Consider the following 22,742-nt stretch of genomic DNA (forward strand, 5'->3'; position numbering starts at 1 on the left):
GTTTGTTTCGGAATTAATAACCAACGCATAGGCTGGTGTGATGGTCTCTTTTTTTTGCATTAAAATGAGCTTGTAGAAAGAAATGCAGACGGAATCTATCCGTTGCACAATTTTTTTCATTTCTTGTTATACACCACTTTTTTCCTTTCTTTTTGTTCATGTTTTTTCGTTATTATTTCCTATTTCGTTTTTAAGTCTCCTTTTTAATTTTAATTTTAAAACTCAAATCTTGTATTTTACGTTTTTTTTGTTTTGTTTATTCTTGATGTTAAATTTAACTAAACAATATTTACTCTTGAAATATTTTCACCCTTTATTAAACAAAAACTAATGATGCGAGCATATTTTAGGCATATTACGACTATATTTTTGGGTTTTATCTTTCGTTTGGTATAACGAGTGCATAAACAAACAAAGTTTCCACTCTGCAGAATGTGCGAGTTTAATCCCATCAGTTTATATATATATATATATATATATATATATATATATATATATATATATATATATATATATATAATGTTTTCTAGTATATAAATATATACAAAGTCAAATATTTATCTTTTCTTTTCATAATTGAATTATTGACTTTATATCATAGGGCCCATTATCTTCCACTCGCACAGGGCCTAAAAATTTTCAATGATTCTCAAGAACGGCCCTGCTTAGAACTATCTCAATAACACCTGGTAACTTTCTTTTGAAAGTCCTTTCTATCACTACAAAAGATTTGAATGGCAAAACTTAATAGAGACAAAGTGTTGCACAAGGATGAAAAAAGTAAGAGGTGAGCATGTCTTGGTACCAAAAGTCATTCCATGCTATGTGTTAGACTATCATCAATTATATGTTAAAAGAGGTATAATTACTAATACTAGATCTTGTTGGGTAAGTGCTCAACTTGCATTTCTGATATCATACAAACACACATATTATAATTATATTATTCATATTAAAATCACTTTTCAAGTACTTATTTATAAAAAAACTCGTATTCAGTTAAAAAATACAAGTTAAAATGATTATAAAATATACAAGTTAAAAAATTCTATACAAAAGGCCACTTATAAGACAATAAGATATTTCTTCGGTTAAATATAATTTCAGTTTATAACTTCGTCGTCACATATTACCACTTACACTCATTATTGTTCAGTATCAGTTAACCAATACCCATTTTTAGTGTTCTTCGATATTGGTATTTTCGATACTGGTACTGGTACCAGTACCATGCTCATCCCTAGTTCAGTGAATTACAAAATGATATGTAGAAATCATGTATGGTTTTTGAAAGGGAGAACTGGAAATTCAAGTTAAACGCATTCGTTTGAAACAAAATGTAACCAGGCGCAACTTATTTCAAAGAGGCCTCTATTTTTGAAGCCCACTTTAATATGGCCCAATGACTTATTTCAAACAAGCCTCTATTCTTGAAGCCCACTTTAACAAGGCCCAATAAATATGTGATAAGCTTCTATAAGACGTGACACCATAAGAATTTGATGTCGTTTCTTAACCGGCTCCTCAGGTCATTCATGAGTAGAAAAATTCACTTTCTACCATAGGTTATTGAAAGTTTTTTTTTAAGCGAAGATGATGTTATTAGTGGAATTTCTATATCATCTTCCCTATGCCAGGCAACTGGCAACTGACCCGTTTTTTTATCCAACCCATTTTTACCCAACCCGTTTTTACAAACTTTGAGACATGTCACTATCATATTTCACATCACAATTTTTTTCCCGTCCAAACCCTTATCATTATAAATGCATTTATGTGCCTTCTTAAAAATAAAAATAAAACAAAAACAGAAACCGTGTTTTTTTCTTAAAAATAAAAATAAAACGACAGCTAAACCATTTTTTCATATTTTGAGGTTGATTTAGACAATTATTTATATAGGTATCAGTTAGTTAGTTAGTTAATTATTTAACTGCATTGTCATTTAAATTTTCAAATTATGTAGTATCAAATAGATAATGTTGATAGTTGGTAACAATATATATTGATTGATAATGATAACAATATGTAACTTTTTTTTATACCTTTAACATTCATAAAATCATAATTGTTCAAATTATATTATAAATCAATATAATTTCAGAAAAGAAAACTGATATATATATATATATATATATATATATATATATATATATATATATATATAGGGGATGGTTCAAATGAAAACCACTTTTATCGCGAAAAGTAACTAAAAAAGCCTAAAAAACACACCAATTTTTTTATAAAAAAATCGCAGGTTTTTTATATAAAAAAATTTCAAAAAAAAGTTTTGAAAAAAAAAATGTTTTTTTTTTTTTTTTTTTGTATGACACATGTGTAATGTGCTCTACAAAAAAAAATATTTTTTTTTCTATACTAAAAGTAGCGAAAATTGGTATGCAAAAAAAAATTGGTATGTTTTTTTTGTCTTTTTTAGTTAGTTTTCGCGTTAACTAGTGGTTTTCATTTGAACCTTCCCCTATATATATATATATATATATATATATATATATATATATATATATATATATATATATAGGGGAAGGTTATTTGAGAAGAAATTTAATGTGAGAAGTAAAAGAAGAAAGGGCATAATGGTAAAATATTAAATAGTTTACAACTCCTCCCATTAATTATCTTATCTCTCATTAATAAATCAAAAAACATTTTATTCTACACATTTCAAAATTTATCCTACATATATCTTACATTTACTGAAATTTACCATACGCATATCTAAGTTTATCATACACATTTAAGAATTTACCCTATACATACTAAAATTTATCCTACACATGTCGAAAATTGTCCTTCACCCTAAATTATTTTATCTTGAAAAATTATATTTAACAAGGAGTTACAAGTTTAATTAGTTAGCTAATTAATTACATTTAGAAATTTACCTATATGCCCTTATTAATAACATTAATACACATATTAAATGAAGTAAAGTGGTGCATTTCTATTGGTTTTCATTTGAGAAGAATCTTCTTGCAAGAAGAAAAATAAATTAATCTAGGCCCTACATTTTTTTTTTATCAATGGTTGTGAATCAAGATATAATTTTTGTCTACTTTTAATTAATGCTTTAATTAATAAGGGTAGGAAAGACATTTGATGTAGAATACTAATAAATATTATAAAGACTTACTCAAGTCTTATTAATGCCACCATAATTTCCTCCTTCACCACCATTAATATGTTAGTCCTACACCAATTTTATTAGAAGTGACCAAATTATTGAAAAGTGATGTGTCTTACACATATTTTATTATGATTCGCAAAATTATTTAAAAGTGTTGGGATCCTACACATTATGTACGTTACACCAAAACATTGTTTTTATGGTGTAGGAAACGTTGAATATGTAGGATCATGTGCATGATTGTTTTTATTGTGTAAGGTGCAAAACTATTTTATAGGATGACTAATTGAATGATTAGGGTTCATTAATTTGAATAGCAAAAATAAAGAATAGACTCGTTAAATGATTTATTCAAATTACCTTTGTACCCTTTATTCTTTTTATTCTTAATTTATAATTTCTTCTCATTTGAACTCTCCACTATATATATACACACATCATAAATTTTTGATCCGCAATATTACATATGAAATTTACTAACAAACATTTGAAAACCATTGTCCAGTGCTATCTTTATTTCCATTTAGACATGACATGTAGTTCTAATCATATTTCTTGTATGGTGTTTTAGATTTTACTATTAATATTAATATGCGGATTATTATTATTATTATTATTATTATTATTATTATTATTGTTTTTATTTTAAAACTTGTATCTTTATAGATGGATTAAATGTTTTTATATTTCTAAACTTGATAAGCATCACACGCTTTGATCATACACGACACAGAATTTATTCAGATATTTTAAAATCATTTTAAATAGCGTTTTTTAATTTTCAAATCATAATTACTAACTATTTGATTTTTTTCTTTATTCAACTCATCTGTGTAACCTAGTTACCTAATATAAGCATGTTTTATTCATCTGTTACAGGGATCCATTTTATTTCTTTCTCGTGGTCCTTGCAAGAAGTTTGATAATAGCCATGCAGTTTTCGTACATTAGGCGAGTGATTTTAACTTAGGTGTACGTATAAAATTAGCTTACAAAGTTAAGTTTTTCATTGTTGTATCTTTCCCGATATGGCCAACCTCAAACGAGCAAGGAAGATGGCATTGAGACAAGCGGAATTTGAGGAGGCCGGGCCAGGGCATTGTTGGAGGCTATTGGGGTTCGGGGTAGAGGCCGGGGCGGTGGCCGAGGCCAAAGGGGAGGACGAGAGGCTGTGGGGGTCCGGGGTCGTGGCCGAGGCCGAGGCCAAATAGGAGGACAAGAGGCTCATAATCATACAACCAAAGGCCTAACATGAACAATTAGAATTGTAACCCTAATTTCACAAATGAAATTGACCTGATACATTCAAATTGAATACATTCGAATTGTAGAGAGAAAGTATTTACCGACATCTAGAGAGCAAAGTGATCGAATCGATGAGTTTGAATGGAGATTGAAGCTTTTTTGGTTCGATTTTTTCAGAGAGAGGCTTTATGAATGGGGTAGTAGCTTGGAGAATCGGTAACCTATGATGAAAATAGAAAGTTATTTTATTATTATATGCTAAAACTTTAAAGAGGTATAACTACTTTTACTAGACTTTGATAGCAGTTTCTAGCCATAATTGGTTAATTTACATCTCTAGTAGTATTACACGAACACACAGATTGTAAATCTAATTTTCATTTTAATTATAACAACTTTGATTTTAGTTTTCGTGTGTCGAGGCTGTGAATGAACGGCTGTCCGATCCTTTTTTCTCTGGTTATCCGGTCTGGCCGTCGGCTTGACCAACCGATCACTTGCAAATCCGAATCAACCATACGAATTGGACCCTTTAAGCTATCATGTCCTGGTTAGACCGGCCGGTCCGGTCCGAGTCTAAGAACATTGATTCCGAATCTCCACCTCATTATCCATCTCATCATCTAATTTTCGGTCTATTTAACCTATTTATAATTTATTTAATTAATAATATTATTTTCTTTTTATTAAAATATTAAAAAATATGAAAAATTAATAACAAGATAATCCATTAAATTAAAAAACACACCTTACAATAATTAAAAAAAAAACACATACACACTTAAAACCTTAAAATAAAAAAATAATAAAAAACAAAAAACAAACATAAACCTAAAATTAAAAAAATACAACAATTAAAAAATAACACACTTAAACCTAAAAATAAAACATATAACATATAAAAGTCCATGTTTTTTTCCTAATATCCTCACAAATCCTTTTGTGAATTTGACATTGAACCGTATTCGAACGGTCCATGAAGGGGATGGTGTAGTCTTGATTCGTAATAAGTTGATTGAGTCGAACCTTTTGCCCATCCATCAACTCCTCTTTTTTCCTATGTGTTGATGCATTTGATGCTTGACCACGTCGTCTTCTTCTTCACGATTCAGTGTCTCTTTTTGTTTTGTTTCCCTCATCGGTTTTGCTTCAGCTTCTTTTTTCCTTCTTTTCCCCATTGGAAAAGGCAACTCTTCAAACTCATTAGGGGTATCATTATCATCCCCAAGATTGACACTGAAACTCTAAATCACGATCGAGATTTCATTCTTTTCTAAGTCAACCACATCGGTAGCAGACAATGTATACGCTTTCGACTCCGATGTATTTGACCTTTTTGACTCTGTATTAAGCTTTATGTTCTACTTTGGGCCGATTGATGTATAGGTCATCAGAGTAATTGTTATGGCTATTTTTTTCGGTTGTAAATTCCACAAAAAATATTTGTGGGAGTGCTCATATAATGCCCATGAGACTTCACGTTTTTCTATTTTCGGTTATACATATTATTGATTTCTTCACAAAAATAATGGTGGATGTGCTCCCAATAGTCTTTTGGTCTTTTTTTTTTACTATGTCGCAAGTTGACACTGCACACTTAGTCACATAGATATACACATTACTTTAAATAAACATAATTGTTGTGGGTGGAATTTCGGACCTATATCCCGAAGACATATCCTTATATATATATATATATATATATATATATATATATATATATATATATATATATATATATATATATATATATAGGGTTGGGCTATATAGAAAACCCTAAATATTTAAGAAACCCGGGAAACTCAAAGCTCCCGACTTTTTTTTTGAAAAAAATAACACATGTAATATACATGTTTTTAAGAGTTTTGGGCCAAAAAATCAAAAAAGCGCCGAAGGGTTTTTTAAAAAAAACAAATTTCAGCAACTTTCAGCATTTTTTGTCTAACACATGTTAGTCAACGAAGTTTTTGGAACTTGTTTATTTTTTTTAAAAAAAAGTACTCGGCGCTTTTTTGTTTTTTGGCCCAAAACTCTTAAAAACATGTATATTACATGTGTTATTTTTTTCAAAAAAAAAAGTCGGGAGCTTTGAGTTTCCAGAGTTTTTTAAAATTTTTAGGGTTTTTTGTCTAGCATTAGCCTATATATATATATATATATATATATATATATATATATATATATATATATATATATATATAGGGGGAAGTTCATTTGAGAAGAAAAATTAATTGAGAAGAAAAAGAAACAAAGGGTAAAATTGTAAAACATTAATTATTATTATCTTTGACTAATTAATTAGTCATAAAGACTATCATCCTCCACAATAAAAATTTTTGCCTACACACATCAAAATTTATTTTACACATTTCGAAAATTATCCTACACATATTGAAATGTATCCTACACATATCGAAATTTATTTTATACAACTCGTAATTTATCCTACACATCTCATAACTTATCCTACATTCTAAATTATTATTTTTTAAATATATATATATATATTTTTTTGAAAATAAGTTACAAATTTAATGTAGTTAATTAAAGAGGAAGACTACTAATTAATGATCTATTTAAATTTACCAATATACCCTTACAATAAAATTAAATACAAATATTAAATGAACCAAAATAAAGCATTCTTATTGGTTAAAAGTTCTTCTTTCTTCTTCTTACAAAAAATTTCTTCTCATTTGAACTCTCCACTATATATATATATATAGTAGGAGTTGGGTGGAAAGTCTATTTTTCTTAGAAAGTCTAGGAAGGAATAAGAATTGGACATGTGTCATTGGGGGATTTTAAGTAGAAGGGCTATCATGTAATTTCACATTTTAATTTTATTTTTGGAATGTATCTTCATTAACTAAAATTCCATGATTTTCGGAATTTTTATTGTTTTCGAATTCAAATCTGGAAGTCAATGTGTTTATCTGAAAACTATCAGCATGTTCTTAGTGATGTGTTTTACTAGTCATAGAGGTTGAAGTCAGTGTGTTTTAACACTTTGAAGTCAATATATAATTAGGTTGTGTTTTAACAGTTCTTTTGCATTTTAACACTCTGAATGTGTTTTATGTTATTGTCTATGTCACATTACATCACATTGTGTTTTAACAGCAAGCAGATTCTTGACGCTGTGTTTTAACAGCAAGCAGATTTCTTGACGCTGTGTTTTAACAGCAAGCAGATTCTTGACGTTGTGTTTTAACAGCAAGCAGATTGCTGGAGGATTCTGGACATTGTGTTTTAACAGCAAGCAGATTTATTGACGTTGTGTGTTAACAGCAAGCAGATTGCTGGAGGATTCTTGACATTGTGTTTTAACAGCAAGCAAATTTCTTGACGCTGTGTTTTAATTGCAAGCAGATTTCTTGACGCCGTGTTTTACCATCCATGCTGGTAATCCTTCCATTTATCAAGAACGACTCAGAAACAGCGGTACAAGCCTCTCTACAATCATCAATTAAAACAGAAAAAACGCAGCCAAGTTACAAGCAGATTAAGACCGAAAACGTATATACACTTTAAGAACTTTAATCACAACACAAGATATGAATACCTAGTGAAGAAAAGGGGTATGAACAAGCCTTGGAACCGAAATCTGAATGCTCATGGGGTCCTATTTTGCGTCGCCAGCAGTAAGTGGAAAGAGATCGGTTTAGAGAGGGAGAGAGAGAAAGAGAGAGAGAATGAGGGGAAATTGCATGAATTTAGGGATTGGTTATTGATATGGTAGTTTCTTGACTTATTTAAAACACTTCCAATTACCAAAATACCCTCACTATATTAAAAGTCTCTAATTATATAACTCAAATATTACAAGATTGCCATTGATTTAATCTCAACCCTTAAACACACCAATCGGATGGACCAGATCGCTTCCTAGACTTTCTAGGAAAAACACACTTTCCGTGCGAACCCTACTATATATATATATATATATATATATATAGGTAGAGGATCCTGTAAAAAGTCCAACTTTTGTGAGAAGTGTGAGAAATAATTTGGGAATGACAAGTGTCCCTTATCTTAATTAATTCAAAAGGGTATATTAGTAATTGTCCATTCTTATCAATTAATTGATTTCCAAAGATAACTGCCAAAAATATCAGGCGATATATTAGGGATATGATTCAAATTCGATTTGTTCTATACATTTAATTGTTTACGTAAGTTCTTGTTGTAGTGTTATATTCCCCAGTCAATAGTGTATATTATGTACAGGTATCTTTAATCTCCTTTTCATAGTGTTTTATCCCCATCAATAGTGTTTTATTCTGTATAGTGTCTTAAGTAAACAGATAGTGTTATATCTTTCTATAGTGTTTTATCATGTAATATACTGTTCCTTTTCATAGTGTTTTTATCCTCATCAATAGTGTTTTATTCTGTATAGTGTCTTACAGTAAACAGATAGTGTTATATCTTCCTATAGTGTTTTATCATGTAATATACTGTTCCTTTTCATAGTGTTTTATCCCCCATCAACAGTGTTTTATTTATGTATAGTGTCTTACAGTAAACAGATGGTGTTATATCTTCGTATAGTGTTTTATCATGTTGTTCTTTATAGTGTTATAAAAAGTTGTTGTGAAGGAAATCGAAGAATTTATTTCAGTACGAGAAATTCGCTGATTTTTAGGAGATTGATGGGGGTTTTGAAACAGTTACCATAAATTCGCTGATTTATAGGAGATTGATGGGGATTTTGAAACGGTTACCATATTTAAAACGTTGGAAAAGTCACTATTGCCCTTTAATTTTACATAAGGTTATTCTAATTAAAACACAATTTACATTTTATCCCCTATTGATCTCAACCATTAGATCAAATATCCAATTGTTTAAAACACTTCTTACCCTTCTCACATTTTAGACACTTTCTACCATATCCCTACCCTGTATATATATAGGGTTAGGTCAGCCGTCCGATCATCTTCCAGCATTGAATTCGCATGTTGTTTTTTTGTAACAATTTCGCATGTTGGTTTTTTAACATGCGATTTCATCAAAATTACCTTATGCGAAATTGTTACAAACAAACAACATGCTATTTCATCAAAATTATCACATGCGAAATTGGTACAAAAAAACAACATGCGAATTCATCAAAAATTATCACATGCGAAATTGTTATAAAAAACAACATGCTATTTCATCAAAATTATCACATGCGAAATTGGTACAAAAAAAACAACATGCGAATTCATAAAAAATTATCAGATGCGAAATTGTTATAAAAAAACAACATGCGATTTTAAAATGCGGGAAGATGATCTGACGGCTGAGATTGAAGCGTACGTAATGTACGATAAGCAATATTGTACAATACTCTTTACCTATATATATATATATACATATATATATATATTGATGTTGCGACTAGGATACTGAACCAGGATATTGGTAACATCCTACGGGGGTATCCTACTCACCATCTAACGATTTTCTTTGGTTGCAAGGTACTAACGGATGCATGGGCTTGGTCCTCCTGAAGACTCGCTCAAGACTGTTAGAAGACGAACGTTGGAACTGTGGAAGAAGTCCACAGCGGTCAGGAGGGAATATCCGATAGAATCCCAAGATTATAGGATAGTTAGTTGTTTCTCGTAACTATAAAAGGGGGTGCCGGATTAGTGATTAGACACACGCTTTCGAACACGCTTTCTCGTACAATCTTCGTTCACTTGCTATTTCTACAATTAACACTCACTCACACTTCATAATCGTTGTAACACTTAGAGCTGATCCGTGCATTATCCCGAAGTTGTATCCTGTTATTTGAAGCAATAAGAAGAACAAGGCAGCCGACGATTGTCAGCTCCTGAGGTTTTATGCCGGAGATCTAGATTGATCAAGGGCTTTCCTCGTACATCTCATGTCAACCTTTACATTTACTGCTCATTGTTTGATTATTAATATAGTTTGATATCCTCAAGCTATATCCTGAAACTGTTTTCACAAACGATCAACTTGCATATTTTTTGCAAACACCATTAGCACACTACCTCACAAACTAATTTGATCACTTAATTGCTTCGGTAATTTTTGACCAAAACAATTTGGCGCCCACCTGTAACACCCCGAAAACAGGTTTGATAGTCATACCACGTTAATATTTTGCATATTTTTTGCAAACACCATTAGCACACTACCTCACAAACTAATTTGATCACTTAATTGCTTCGGTAATTTTTGACCAAAACAATTTGGCGCCCACCTGTAACACCCCGAAAACAGGTTTGATAGTCATACCACGTTAATATTAATGAACGGATAAAATACCGTTAATGGTAAAATTAACCAGGTGAATATTAGGATTTAAACAAATAATCCTAATATTAATTAAAAGGAGAATAAATACTTTAAAAAAAGTAAGTTTATAAGAAGCCCGAGTTAACGGACTTAAAATAAAACGGGTTATAACTCCCGGGACCCACTAAGTAACTAGGAATATCAACCTAGTTAGTTAAGTGTTTTAAAATAATGAAGGACTTGATATAGTAACCTTTTTCTAACTTTTAGAAACTAGAGGGACTAAAAGGGTTAAGTGAGAAAATAATTATTATTAAAACAAAAATTAAAAACCCAAAACTCACTTGGTGTGTGTTCTGGTCGTAGACAACACAGGGGGCGAACAAGCTTCCTTCAACCAAACCCTAACTAGCCAAAAATCAAGCAATTGGAAGGCCAAATCAGTCCCAAATCGAAATCCAAGCTTATTTTAGTGATCACCTAAGTAAAGGGATCAAAAGGTATGTTAAATTTCATCTTTTGGTTACATCTTAGAATTTTGATGAACATGAGAAATCAAAATCTGAACTTGATTGATTGATATTTAGATGAAATTAGTAATGAAAACATGTCTAGGAGTAAACCCTAGTCAATAACTTGTTGAATTAGTGATGAAAATTATGAAATTGATAATTACCCATACATGCGTTTAGTGGGTGTTGTAATTATGTGATGAACACTGAATTTCAATGTTGAAATAGTGTAGAATTGATGTTATGATACAAGTCTTAGTATTGTTTATGAATGCTAGAAATAAGGGTTTGATTTAATGATTGAAACTTGGTTAAAAAGATTAACCATGAACTAAATAAGAGGTATAGAAATCGTGCCCGCTAGGTGCTTGTTAAAATGCCTAAACGAATGTTTATATGTTGAAATTATGAAAGAAACACGTAATTGGCTAATTCGACTAATTCCGTGTGATATGGAATAGTACGGGTTTTAAATATGATGGTGTATGAGAATCACCAAATAGAACTTGAATATATGTTAATTTTAGTTCTAGTTCTTAATTTGACAAAGTTGAAATTGAGAAGATGGTAAAATTAGGATTCATATGATGACTTCTTGAAATAGATGATGTTTTTGACATCTCTTAGCCTACAATCACCGTGTTATAGGTTTCTAACTATTACCAAGAGTTTAATAAGGGTTATAGCCATGGAAATGGGTTGCATTTGATGGTTTGGGTCGAGTTTGAAAGGACCCTAAACATGATTTCCGTAGCTTTTTCTATGGATTTTGACTACTCTTAAAAAAATCATATAAAATCAACCGTTTATCCGATTTGGGTGTTCTATACCTTTTCGGAAAGCTTATGGAGTAAATTTTTACTGTTTTCAATCATAAGAAACAAATGTGGTTGTTAAATAGGTCAAAAATGTGAATTAAAACAGCTGTTCAGAAACCTTAAAAGCTGATTGAAAAATGAAAATATAGTTGTTGTGCTGATTTTATAAAAATCATATAAAATCATAGAAAATTCGTTAGAAGGTGTACCTTATATGCTTGCGAAGGTACTAAAGTTTTCTACGATCCATTTTTGAACATGTTAATCTAGTTCGGACTTTAAATGGGTCATAATGGTCGATTACAGCAGCTGAATAGAAAATCGCTGCACATTAAATGTTATTATTAATCCAGAAAAAGACATATGATTGCGTATACTTGTTTAGCCATGAAGTATTTATTGTTAGGAACAAATAACACTTTATGTGACATGCTTAAAGTGTTCAAAATCACTTACTAACTAGTTTGTATAAGTAACTTGACTAACGGGTCAAACGCTTAGTGAATGGAAAGAATTATGAAAAAAAAAAATAGTTGTTGAATAAATAGCATACTTTGATGAATAAGTGTGTGAATCCATAAGGTGTGATGGTCATGTTAATGGTTGACTAATCTAATCATCTTGTGGATATGATATGGTAGTTTGACTCTGACAAGCTAGGTAGGAGCATGGAAATGAACGGGTCAAATGGATACAAGTTCAAGTATGAAGCTCGCAAGGATGCAAGGTATGTAAAGCTTACACCCAATTTAAGTGTACGTGTTTATTTTATAGGTGATAAATATGACAATGGATTATGTTTAAAAAAATGGGTTCCGACACGAACCGAAATGAGTCGGAACGAATAAAAAAGATCAAAACCATGGTTAATGGTAAAAAGAGGCAAAATGGTAATTTAGTCATGAATTGACTAAGAATTTATAAGTTTTCTTAAAGTTACTTAATAGCATAACTAGAAATGGGAAAAGGGGTAAAAAGGGTAATTTAGTCATGTGATGACTAAATGTAAGTTGAGATTAAATGGATACCCACGACGTAAGCCGAAATGGGTTAAATATGATGGGAATCATGGTATCAAAATATTAGCAAAATATTAGCGGAAGCGGTTTATATAATTTACCAAAAGCCGGTTATATAAATTTGATTTATTAATCCGATTAATAAATATTCCCAATCAGGATCAAGGTTATACGCGTATAAACAAATAAACGGAATAAACAACCATAGAGGGTTTTAGTAATCAACCTTTGACGACTACACCGGAATTGTAACACGCGGGTTACAATGAATCCTCGCTAGTAGGAAGTTCACAACCGAGCACAAGATACCCGAGAGTAGAACCGGCCAAGAAGGAGGCGGCGGCGATGCTTGGTCGACGGCAAAAGAGTGGCGGCCAAGCTTAGGAGGGTGGCTAGGGTTTTGTGTTTTTATAAAAGTGTATCTAGGGTTTCCACCTTAAACATCCTTTTATAAAACCCAATCTTACATTAAGGCCCTTTAAGATTATACAATTATAATCCTCTTAATAATAATCTAATTAATATTAAGTCCCTCAGGTTTAAACTATTATTATTTCATAAATAATAATCTACCTACTTGTGAACATATACGATTCGTGTACCAACGTGTAACTCTTAGGATCGTACCGAGTTAGTTACGTTGACTTTAATTAACGTCGGACATACATATATCCAACAATCTCCCACTTGGACGATTTTAATTAAATGAGTCAACATGTGCAGAGTTGGACACCTAGCTGCATCGCACTGCTCTTAACACGGCATGACACTTTACAGTCGTCAACTAGTTCTTTGCGTTCAAGTAACACTTTACTTAACCAAATACTATAGCCCTGATAATTCTATCAATAAGTCCCTTCTGTATAGAACATTCGTTGATCATAAGACATGGATCATTCATTCTTATATAGTGATCAACCATTCTCTATTCTCGTCTTTAATTCAAAGTGGTCTAACGAACTACTTTTAGTCCGAGCGTGGCCACGCGTTTATTCCAGTTTGAGTTAACGAGGGCACCAGAATGTCTAAACTTCTAATCCCATAGAAGTACAAAATTCCATCAGCATCATACAACTCCCACTTAACCTTGGATTCCTCCCAACTCTACCAGGATTACTACCCATGTTTCAGGACAGTGTTAGATAACATCAAAGATTGTCCTTGATCAATGTAGTTTAATATGTGCCTAAGGAAAAAGGACAGATTGAACATATCAATATCAAAACATCTCATGACTTAGATCTATGGATATCGTTTTGAAGCGAGTCACATCCAATATCATTCCCTAGTGATATCTGTGAATTTTGATTCTCAAACTCTTGAGTTATTCATCTCATGAATGCAATCATCTCAATTCACAATAGTCTTACATTCAAATTCATTCCCATGTAATTTGATCGACTACGGATATTTTAGAATACGCTTATTCAAGGATATAAACATACAAATAACGAACACAGTTACAAAAGAATTAAACTTGCATTTAACCAATAAATCAAATAACTATTTTAATGTAACTGTTGTAGTTCAAAATTAAAACACCAATACTAACTACAGATCATGCCCACTGTCTAGCAAATCTAAGCCCTATTTTTTCAGCATGCTCCTCATGTTTAGCTTGAGGTAGAGGCTTAGTAAAGGGTTCAGCCAGATTTAGATCCGTATGAACTTTGCTTATTACGATGTCTCCACGCTCTATTATCTCTCTAATATAGTGGAATTTTCTGAGTATATGCCTTGTGGTTTGATGTGACCTTGGTTCCTTTGCAAGAGCAATGGCACCAGTATTGTCACACAGCATCTCGATTGGTTTCTTTATGCTAGGCACAACGTCGAGATCAGTAATGAACTTCTTCATCCAGGCAGCCTCCTTAGCAGCATCCGATGCAGCATTGTATTCTGATTCACAGGTGGATTGAGCAACCACACTTTGCTTCGAGCTCTTCCAAGTAACAGCCCCACCATTCAGAATGAAAACATATCCCGTCTGTGATCTTGAATCGTCACGATCAGTCTGGAAACTTGCATCAGTATAACACTTAACTGATAGCTCCTCATCCAGTCCTCCATATATTAAGAACATGTCCTTAGTCCTTCTTAAGTACTTAAGAATGTTCTTCACTGCAGCCCAGTGACTCTCTCCTGGATTCTGTTGATATCTACTCATCATGCTAAGAGCATACGAGACATCAGGTCTAGTACATAACATGGCGTACATGATGGAACCGATAGCAGAAGCATATGGAACTCTTTCCATTTTCTTCTTTTCCTCTTCGGTCTTAGCACACTGCTCACCATTAAGAATGGTTCCATGTGCCATGGGCAAGAGCCCCCTTTTTGAGTCTTGCATTGAGAAGCGTCGTATGACCTTATCAATATATGTACTTTGACTTAAACCTAATAACCGCTTTGACCTATCTCTATAAATCTTTATTCCTAGAATATAAGCGGCTTCACCAAGATCTTTCATTGCGAAACATTTTCCCAACCAAGCCTTAACTTCTTTTAGCATAGGGATATTGTTTCCAATGATTAGTATGTCATCTACATACAGAATTAGAAAAGTGATATAGCTCCCACTAGATTTCTTGTAAACACACGGTTCATCTTCGTTTTTAATGAAGCCAAACTCTTTAATTTTCTGAACAAAACGAAGATTCCAGCTGCGAGATGCTTGCTTCAATCGATATATGGATTTATTTAGCTTGCACACCTTATTAGGATTATTTGGATCGACAAAACCTTCATGTTGAACCATATAGACATCTTCAAGTAAGTGTCCATTAAGGAACGCGGTCTTAACATCCATTTGCCATATCTCATAGTCATAATATGCAGCAATGGCAAGTAGAATTCTAATAGACTTAAGCATGGCTACTGGCGAGAAAGTTTCCTCATAATCAATTCCTTGAGTCTGAGTGAACCCTTTTTCTACAAGCCTTGCTTTGTAGGTTTGCACATTTCCATCCATGTTGGTCTTCTTCTTGAAGATCCATTTGTTTCCTACAGTCCCACCTTCGGTAGGAAGATCAACCAAATCCCAGACTTGGTTATCATACATGGATTGCATCTCTGCATTCATGGCTTCTTGCCATTTCTTGGATTCTGAATCCAACATTGCAGCTTTGTAAGTAGCAGGTTCAGCTTCATCAATCATGAATATATCGTCATACCTTTCAGGGGCACGACGATCCCTAATACTTCTTCGAACACTTGGTGTTTTTGTTGTTTCTTGAGTCCTCTCAGGCTCAACTTCAACAACTGGATCAGTTACTTCTGGTTCTGTCTGAACAACTGGTTCAGTCACTTGTGATTCTCGAATTTCTTCAAGATCCACATGGTTTTCTCCAACCCCTCTTGCCAGAAGCTCTTCCTCTAAGAAAGTGCCTCTGCGTTTTGTGAAAATCTTATTTTCAGTGGGGTGGTAGAAAAGGTAACCGATCCTTTTAGCGTATCCGACGAAAACCACTTTTCACCTCTGGGATCTAGTTTATCCGAAGATTCTAGAGTGACATAAGCGTTACATCCCCAGACCTTGAGATAAGATACTTTTGGTTTCTTTCCATACCATATCTCATAAGGCGTTTTGTCAACCTTCTTCGTTGGAGCTATATTCACAAGTTTTGCGGCAGTTTCCAGAGCATAACTCCAAAAGGAGCGTGGGAGGGTTGTTCGACACATCATTGATCGAACCATATCTAATAGAGTTCGATTTCTCTGTTCAGACACACCATTATGTTGTGGCATTCCAGGTTGAGTGAGCTGTGAAACTATTCCACAATCCTTTAGATGGTCGATGAACTCCTGACTAAGATATTCACCGCCTCGATCTGATCGAAGCATCTTAATAGTTCTATTTAGCTGATTCTCTACTTCGTTTTGGTACTCCTTGAACTTTTCAAATGTCTCATGTTTATGCTTCATAAGATAAACATAACCATATCTACTGAAATCATCAGTGAATGTAACAAAGTATCTTTCTCCATGTCTTGACATTGTTCTGAATGGACCACATACATCTGTATGTACAAGTCCCAACAGATCATTAGCTCTTTCTCGAACATTTGAAAAAGGTGCTTTTGTTAACTTTCCACTTAAGCATGATTCGCATTTGCCAAACGTTTCTGAACCCTTAGAATCTAAGATTCCTGTGGTTTTAAGTTGTTTAACACGGTTCTCGCTTATGTGACCAAGTCTACAATGCCACATATACGTATCGTTGAAGTCCAACTTATTACGTTTATGGGAGATGTTGTATAATATGTTATTGTTTTGGATTTCTATCTCATAGATTCCATTGTTTGGTTTTGCATCAACGTAAAATACATCATTAAAATAAGCAGAAATAAATTCACCATTAAAATGATAATTGAAACCTTGTCCATGCAAAGCAGAAACCGAAATACTATTTCTAGTAACACTAGGAATAAAATAAACATTGTTCAAAACAAGTTCTAAACCAAAAGGAAGTAAAAGAACATATTTTCCAATCGCCTTCACAGCAACTCTTTGTCCATTGCCAACATGGACCTCCAAGTCGCCTTGTTTCAGCTTCTTAATCTTTCTTAGTCCCTGCAAAGCATTACAAATGTGAAAACCACATCCTGTGTCAAACACCCATGTTTTGCTAGAAAAAGAAAAGATTTCAATAACATATATACCTGAGGACTCTCCTCCTGAAGCCTTGGCTTGCTTCAGTTCAGCTAAATACTTAGCACAGTTCCTCTTCCAGTGCCCAATTTCATTACAATGAAAACACTTGGCATCCTTCTGAGGATTCTTGTTTGCAACTAATTTGCCTTTGCCCTTCCCTTTGCCCTGATTGCCCTTTTTCTTGGTGTTAGGTTTCTTAACATGACCCTCCTTGATCATCAGCACTGGTGCAGTCTTGCTGGGTATATTCACCTCAGCAGTTTTGAGCATCTGATGCAGTTCTGCAAGTGTCTTCTCCATCCCATTCATATTGTAGTTCATAGTGAATTGATCATATGACTTAGGTAATGAGTTGAGGATGATATCCCCAGCTAATTCATCACTCAAGGGGGATTCCAGACGAGCCAAGTGATCAACGTATGCCTTCATTTTTAGCACATGAGCGCTAACTGATGTACCCTCTTGCATACGAGTGGTTATGAGTGATCTCATCACATCAAACCTCTCATGACGAGCCTTCTGTTGGAACATTTCAACCAGGTGCTCATTCATCTCATATGCCATCATGTCATCCATGGTCCTTTGAAGTTCAGGAATCATGGATGCTAACATTAAACATGAGACTTTCATAGAGTCATCAAAGTGCTTTGCATAGTTTCTATATGTAACAGTTTGCTGATTGATGGGTTCATCAGGGACTGGTGTTTCAAGAACATACAGTTTGTTCTCCGCCTTGAGAACAATTTTCAAGTTGCGGTGCCAGTCCATGAAGTTGGAGTGGTTCAGTTTGTCCTTCTCTAAGATGGACTTGAGAGAGAATTGGGAGGAATTGTTTTCAGTTGACATCTACAAAATTCAAAATTAATTAATTAGTATTTTATGCTTTTAATCTCTTAATTTAATTTTATGACCCAAAAACAAAATTTTAATTAAGATGAGATCCCGATTCATCATATGACAGTGAATTGGCTTAAGCACTATCCACTGGTATGATTATGTAGGTAAACAACGATTGTTAATTGTGTCCCCTACACAACTCTCCATTTGGGGTTATCGCTTAAAACGATGTATGTTTAACCCCAACTATGCCCACTTGATGAACAAGTGATGTTTTGTCCTTTACTGTTAACTGTAACACCGGCCTATGTTACACAGGAAACGCGATGATTACCTTCTTTCATGATGGACGCCCAGATGCAGGGTATAGCACTAACATTTGGGTTCGATTTAGAATGAAGTGTTAACTCGTTAAGGGTGGCATAAAACATCAATTTAAAATTTGGGATTTATTTTAATATTTACAAAAATATTTTGAATAACTCGTAGCATGAGACGAGTTACACAATTATTTATAAAATCCGATTTTATATAATTCGTGATAATAGAAACTCTTTTCCACGCTCGCACGATATAGTTTTAAATACCCTATTAAACTATGTCGGTCGTTTTATCGCGAATGATCTTGTTTTAAATATTAATAAAAACCTTTTATTAATTATACTTTTCAGTTTTATAAAACTTGTTTTAATAAAACCGTTGTCTTGATTGTGAAAATTTTATTTATTTTGGGTTATCTAGATTATTTACAATAAATACAACACAACCACAAAACACAATAAAAAAACGAATCGAGCCCCTAATAGGTTGGCCGTTTCGTTTTAGCCAGAAACGAAACGAACTAGTCAAAAAGGGCTTCCAAAGCTAATTTTTGAAAGCTCCCACTTGACCCGCGATCTTTATCTTCGTGGTACCTGTTCGCCATTTATCTTGATCTTGATCTTGTACTTGAAGGATTACAATAATAAATTTGAAAATACAATAAAACCAAATCTATTATAATCCTATCTATTACATCGGATCCAATATCCGCAACAAAATACAAATAAAAAATACTATTACATCGGATCCAATATCCGAAAAAAAATACAAATCAAAATAAAACCATAACCAACACAACCATGACAAAGGTCATAACCTAGGGCTCGATTCACATCACAATCCATAGACAACCAAAAGCTTTTGATCTTTTGTCAAAACAAATAATTTTTGACAAATAAAACATAGATCAAAATTGTAACTTTACCATCTATACGCGTGTAACCGTGGCTCTGATACCACTGTTGGGAATCATGGTATCAAAATATTAGCGGAAGCGGTTTATATAATTTACCAAAAGCCGATTATATAAATTTGATTTATTAATCCGATTAATAAATATTCCCAATCAGGATCAAGGTTATACGCGTATAAACAAATAAACGGAATAAACAACCATAGAGGGTTTTAGTAATCAACCTTTGACGACTACACCGGAATTGTAACACGCGGGTTACAACGAATCCTCGCTAGTAGGAAGTTCACAACCGAGCACAAGATACCCGAGAGTAAAACCGTCCAAGAAGGAGGCGGCGGTGATGCTTGGTCGACGGCAAAAGAGTGGCGGCCAAGCTTAGGAGGGTGGCTAGGGTTTTGTGTTTTTATAAAAGTGTATCTAGGGTTTCCACCTTAAACATCCTTTTATAAAACCCAATCTTACATTAAGGCTCTTTAAGATTATACAATTATAATCCTCTTAATAATAATCTAATTAATTTTAAGTCCCTCAGGTTTAAAGTATTATTATTTCATAAATAATAATCTACCTACTCGTGAACATATACGATTCGTGTACCAACGTGTAACTCTTCGGATCGTACCGAGTTAGTTACGTTGACTTTAATTAACGTCAGACATACATATATCCAACAAAATATGTAAGAAAAAGAAAATTTTGTGGTAAAATCTGAAATGGGTAGTTAAAAACCATGCTTTGAAACAAATGCGAATGTTTGGTCATATAGGCCAAACGGGTCAAATGGTGGTGATAACACCATTTGACAATATTGACTAACGTTGGTTGTTAAGTCGTATGTTCACAGGAGTGAACCGGAAGTGGATAAGTGCGTCGCTATAAAGTAGCGGCTAATAAAAACAAGGTATAAAACGGGTTTATATGTTGACCCGAACCAGGTACGCATAAACAAGCTTTTAGTTAAACATACGATTCTTGGTCAATTAATTAGCGAAAGTCCTTCGTTGTAAAATGAAGGATTAAAATTGACCAAAAAGCCCTCGTTGGGTAAACCGGGAAAACAAACCTTGGAGGTTGTTTAGGAACTTGTATTATGATTATGTAACCCTTTTGATACGTATAAGAATATAGCATAAACTTTCGTGGGTCAAATGCCTAAGAATAGGTCTTTTTAGTAAAATGACTAACCGAAAAGTAATACTCGGGATAATCGGTTTATTGTATTAATTCACCACAAAAATAGTTGTGGTGAAACATAAGTAGACATCTTAAATGTAAAAATGTGAAGTGCGAAAATAGATGAGTGAAATTGATGCTTAAATGCATAAAAACCATTAAACGGGTCAAAATAAAGCAAGTGATTAAGATTGGCTAAGTGTTGGAAAATTTCAAAATAAACCGGTGAATGTAAACACGAATACAAACCTTGTAATGGAAGCGAAAATGCTAATTTTTGGCAAGCCCGGAACGGGTAAAAACGATAAGCAATGAATATTGTTAATAAACTTGTAGTATGATGTTAAAAGTAACGGGTCAAATAATCACACAAAGGATTTTTAAGTCGTTTGCTTATAAATCATATTTTTATGCAAACCGAGGTGATAAACGGATTCGTAATTTAATTACGGACGCGTGGGAAAATAATTACGCGAAACGGACTTGTAGATAAAAAGTTATGGAACTTGTTTATACTTGTTTTTAAGTTATCAAAACTAACCTTTAAGTTGGTTTTTGATGTTAGGTGAATGTAGCTACCATCCGGATGTCGATCAAGCAATGAAGTGAACTGAACACTATGCAGTTACAAGCTTCCGCACATAGTTTCGTCGTTAGTTTTAAACGGTGAACTCAATTACATTACGTTGTATTGTTCTTAAATTGTAAAAGTTTTAATAAACCCGTATTTTTAAATATATGTGTATCCATAATTACATATTTATTTTCGTAAACCATACGAAATCTGTTAAATAATAGCAAGGGTCTTACAAGTTGGTAATAGAGCTCAAGGTTAAAAGAATAAACTGTTCGGTTCGTGGCTAGATCGCAAATCCGGTAAGTACATGTATATAGTAATGGTTTAGTATGATTAAAGTGTTGTAAATAACACATAGTATTATCGTGTAATACACGTTACCCCAATTAAATCGATCAAGGATCGATATAGCTAATGAAATTACGTGTGTTGACACGTATAGTAGAAAAGCCTTGTATTATGATACAGGCATTTATTGAAGTCGACATTACTAATCCTTGTAAATGTTTTAATTGAAGGATACTCGCATCTGAGGATGGCGAGAGTGTAACAAATTTCGGATATGACGGAGAAACGGTCCGAGTATGACAAGCAGAGCATGCTCGCCAAGGACAAAAATCGCGTAACAATCGCGAACAAGGTTAACGACAAGGAAAGCCCGTCGGGGCAAGCATTACCAGGTGCACGCTTTACATTTAATCGCACAAATAGTAATAAGCAACAAACACGTAGAGAATGACGGTTGCATATGTAGGATAAAACTTGGAAAAACCGAATAGGATATCTATTTAGAATGATGTTTCCAAGAAAAATCAAATAGAAACATGTGTTATTCACAATTGTGAATAACGAGACAATAATAGAGTTAGTTTATGTGGAAACTTGGATGGGAGTAATTATCCAAGTGAATAATTCTCAATATTATACTATTGAGAAAAGTAGCGATCACATTAACGAATGTGATTACATAATAGTTTGATAAAAAAAAACATTCTATTTGTTAAAAGGAAAACAAGTAAAACTAATGATTGTCGTTTAGAAATTAAATAAAGTTTTACGGAATGAAATCAAAGATATAGGAATAAATAGAGGCGTTACTTACATAGGGCGTGATGTGAAAATTATAAAAAGGTCATGCGTGTCATGTGTTGATTGCTTACTCTGGCCAAGTAAGTAGTGAACACATAATACCATGAACTTCATATGATGGACACATTTACATCCGATTTAATAAGGACGGGGTGAATGGGACAATTTAAAAAAAG

At 33.1% G+C, this 22,742-nt stretch overlaps 1 long non-coding RNA gene across 1 annotated transcript; it reads left to right on the forward strand.

Annotated features, from left to right (window-relative positions):
* Positions 1 to 11,007: 11,007 nt before the first annotated feature.
* LOC118484967 lies at positions 11,008 to 21,576 on the forward strand. The gene is made up of 3 exons (XR_004875300.1): positions 11,008 to 11,151; positions 12,623 to 12,708; positions 21,466 to 21,576. It is a non-coding gene; the product is annotated as an uncharacterized LOC118484967 (long non-coding RNA).
* The last annotated feature ends 1,166 nt before the right edge of the window (positions 21,577 to 22,742 follow it).

Source organism: Helianthus annuus, chromosome 12 (genome assembly GCF_002127325.2).
Source record: "Helianthus annuus cultivar XRQ/B chromosome 12, HanXRQr2.0-SUNRISE, whole genome shotgun sequence".
Classification (NCBI taxonomy): Eukaryota; Viridiplantae; Streptophyta; class Magnoliopsida; order Asterales; family Asteraceae; genus Helianthus; species Helianthus annuus.